The sequence below is a fragment of the Octodon degus genome, unplaced genomic scaffold (genome assembly GCF_000260255.1).
Source record: "Octodon degus isolate 3935 unplaced genomic scaffold, OctDeg1.0 scaffold00032, whole genome shotgun sequence".
In the NCBI taxonomy this organism is placed as follows: Eukaryota; Metazoa; Chordata; class Mammalia; order Rodentia; family Octodontidae; genus Octodon; species Octodon degus.
Genome location: NW_004524608.1, coordinates 1,542,695 through 1,546,192, shown reverse-complemented (window position 1 = coordinate 1,546,192; position 3,498 = coordinate 1,542,695). Strand labels below are relative to the sequence as shown.

General features: G+C 41.2%; 1 protein-coding gene and 1 non-coding gene across 2 annotated transcripts in view; both read right to left on the bottom strand.

Annotated features, from left to right (window-relative positions):
* Nucleotides 1-3,498, bottom strand: part of Ubqln4 (ubiquilin 4) — a 24,982-nt gene that overhangs the window by 12,327 nt on the left and 9,157 nt on the right. The window lies entirely within an intron of this gene.
* On the bottom strand, nucleotides 2,433-2,596 carry LOC111816436. The gene has a single exon (XR_002820838.1). It is a non-coding gene; the product is annotated as a U1 spliceosomal RNA (small nuclear RNA).

Genomic DNA, 3,498 nt, shown 5'->3' with positions numbered 1-3,498 from the left:
GCTATCTCCTCAGCCCTTTTTTTTTTTTTTTTTAAATTTTTTAAGATATTTTATTTTATTGGTGGAACTGGGGACTGAACTCAGGCCCTTGCGCTTGCCAGGGAAACGCTTATTCCACTGAGCCATCTTCCCTGCCCATGGGAAGGTTTATTTTTTGCTTTTGGTGCGAGGACTGATCCCAGGGCTTCCAGCTTGCTAGGCAAGCATTCTATTGCTAAGCCAAATCCCCAGCCCCTTATTTGTTATTTTTAATGTATTTAGTACAGGGTCTACAGGGTCTCACTAACAGATTGGACTTGTAGTGACCCTCCTGTTTTCAGAATCCCAAGCACTGGCATTATAGGTGCACACCACCATGCCCACTATAATAAAACCATTAATAATAAAACCATTATTAAAATGGTTTTCATAACATGACATTCAGTGGAATGAATGCAGACCTGTGAAGCCAACTGTCCTAACAGTGAGCCAGACTTTGAGAAGATCTACAAAAACGTAAATCAAGACCATACTTTCCTCTAAAGTTGGTTTTGGAAACTAAAGTTATTTTTCAAAAGAATGTTATTTATAACAACTTGTCATGAATTGCTATTTATTTATTTATTTATTTATTGTATTTTAGGGAAGGGTTTACAGGGTGTTCAGGGTCTCACTACTAGATCAGACTCATAGTGATCTGCCTGTTTACAGCCTCCCAAGAGCTGGGATTAGTCTCAACTGCCAACTCAGTGCACCGCAGGGCGGGCGCCGGCACAGCAGGCCTATTGAACCCTGGCCTCTGTGCCTGCTTACAAGTGCTTTAATCTGGGGCCAGGGAGATGGCTCAGTAGGATAAGCACTTGACTGGCAAACACAAAAATCTGAGTTCAATCCCCATTTCTGCCAAAAAAAAAAAAAAACAACAAAAAACCCAAGTGCTTTAATCTGCTGAGCTATTTGACCAGCCCTTGAATTGTTATTTTCAAATGAGTTAAATATTTTGAAATGCTATCAGTTTTAATTTCTGGCACAGTGAATATTGATAGATTAACCCATTAAAAAAAAAAAGTTAGAGTCCTTCATAACTTTTTTTTCTCCCCATATGTTTTAAGAGTATAAAGAGGTCCAGAGGCCAAGTACTTGAGAGCCACTGCTATAATACATCTAGTTGGTTTTTTTTTTTTTTTGGCGGAACTGGGGATTGAACTCAGGACCCTGCACCAGCCAGTAAAGCGCTTATTCTACTGAGCTATCTCCCCAGGTCCCTGCCTCAGCCTTCTGAGTGCTAGGATGTGTACACGATCATGCCCAGCACAATACCTCCACTTTTAAAACTTTCATGTTCTATTGACTTAGCTAGCCAGGCACTTCTATCTACTTTTAAAATGAGGAAGCTAAAAAAAAAAAAAAGAAAGAAAAGAAAAGAAAAAGAAATGAGGAAGCTAAGACTCAGAGAGTAACTAATTTATTTCAAATCACACCACTAGAAAAGGGGGGCAAGCCATTTAACTCAGGTCTGTGGATGCAAAGCGCTGTACTCCTAGAAAACCAGTGGTTCTCACCCTCCACCATGCATCAGAATCTGATGGAGTGTACATAATAAATTCTTCTCGACAGTTTTTTTTTTTTTTTTTTTTAACCAGGCCCATCCAGTAGTTTGAATGTATTTTATTTATTTTTTTTTTGTGGAACCGGGTATTGAACTCAGGCCCTTGAGCTTGCCAGGCAAGCGCTTATTCTACTGAGCCGTCTCCCTGGCCCTATATTTTATTTAATTTATATTTTTAAATTAATTAACTTATTAATTAATTTATTTATTTGGTGGAACGTCTCTCTTAGACTTTTAGTGAGCCACCTGTCTCTCCTGTCTTAGCCTCCTATGGTGCGGGGGCCAGGTCTTGTTTGACAAATATTAAACTTAAAGAATAATATTGAACTTAGACATCTGTTGGTTTTTTGTGTTAAATTAATTAACTTATTAATTAATTTATTTATTTGGTGGAACCGGGGATTGAACTCAGGCCCTTGCGCTTGCCAGAGAAGCGCTTATTCCACTGAGCCATCTCCCGGGCCCAGGATTGATCGATTGATTGATTGATTGATTTGCTCCGAATGCCGTCAGGGCAGGTTTGGCTGGCTTGAGTTGTGGGGATCTAAACACAGCAACCTGAGCCTGACTGCTTTGTTGAAGCAGCCACTTAAAGAACTGAACTAAGGGCCAGGCCTCCCCTTTATTTTATTTTTATTTGTTTATTTAAGAGTGCGATGGGGCTGGTGAGATAGCTCAGTGGTCTAAAGCACCTACTTAGAACAAGCTAAGCCAAGCAAAGCACAGGGCCCTCGGTTCAATCCCTCAGCACCACATGCCAGACAGCCCTGCCCCCTGGTGAGCTGAGCTGGCCACACACACACACACACACAAATAAATAAATAAATAAATAAATAAAAAGAGTGCGAGCACAGTCCGAGCGCAGTCCCCCACTCCCGCAAATTATGCAGTCAAGTTTCCCACATTTGGGGAAATCGCAGAGGCCAACCCATCCACAGTGCAATGGATAAGCCTCGCCCTGGGAAAACCACCTTCGTGATCATGGTATCTCCCCTGCTAGGTAAGTATCAGTAGTTTGAATTTTAAAAAGTTTTTTTTTAATTATTTAAGGAAAAATTCACAAATTCTTTCTTTTTTTTTTTTCCTTTTTGTGGAACCCAGATTGACTCAGGCCCTTGTGCTTGCCAGGCAAGTGCTTATTCTACTGAGCCATCTCCCTGGCCCCTACAAATTCATTTATAAATTAATAGTTGACCCCCTAAAGCAGTTTTTGAAATTTTAAAATGTCAAGAATAAGCAAGACGGCTTTGAAGGGAATTTCACTCCACTACATACCAATACCAAGATAATACAAAATCACTATAAGGGTAGAAAAACAAACCAGGGGGCTGGGGAGATAGCTCAGTGGTCTAAGTGCCTGACTGGGAAGCACAAGGACCTGGGTTCAACCTCTGGTACTGCATGCCATGCCGACTCAAGGTGAGCCAAACCGAGTGTAGTGAGCCATGCCTATAATCCCAGCACTGGGGAGGCTGAGCTAGGAGGATCACTAGGAGTTTGAGTACACTGCACCAAATAAATAAGATTTTTAAAAAAGAAAAATAAACCAGGAAACCAAGAGCAAAAGACACATTGGTCTTGGGGTAGAGCAGAGACAACACTGATTGCTCTGTGGGACGCACAGGCCACTCAGGGCATGGTTCCTACCTTCTCCTCAACAAATAAGTAAGGTGAGTCCTACCATCACTCCTGGGTCATGGCTAATAGTGAAAATCTACCAAACTACACCCTGATTGTATGTGCACCCTTCTTCCCCCTCTCTTATTCTTTTGCAATGTTGGAGACTGAACCGAGGGCCTCACAAAGAGCTATATTACCATCTCCTTTTTATTATTTATTATTTTTCTTTTTGTACCAGGGATTAAACTTGGGATGTTGCACTTGCCAGGCAAGTGCTTATTTCACTGGGT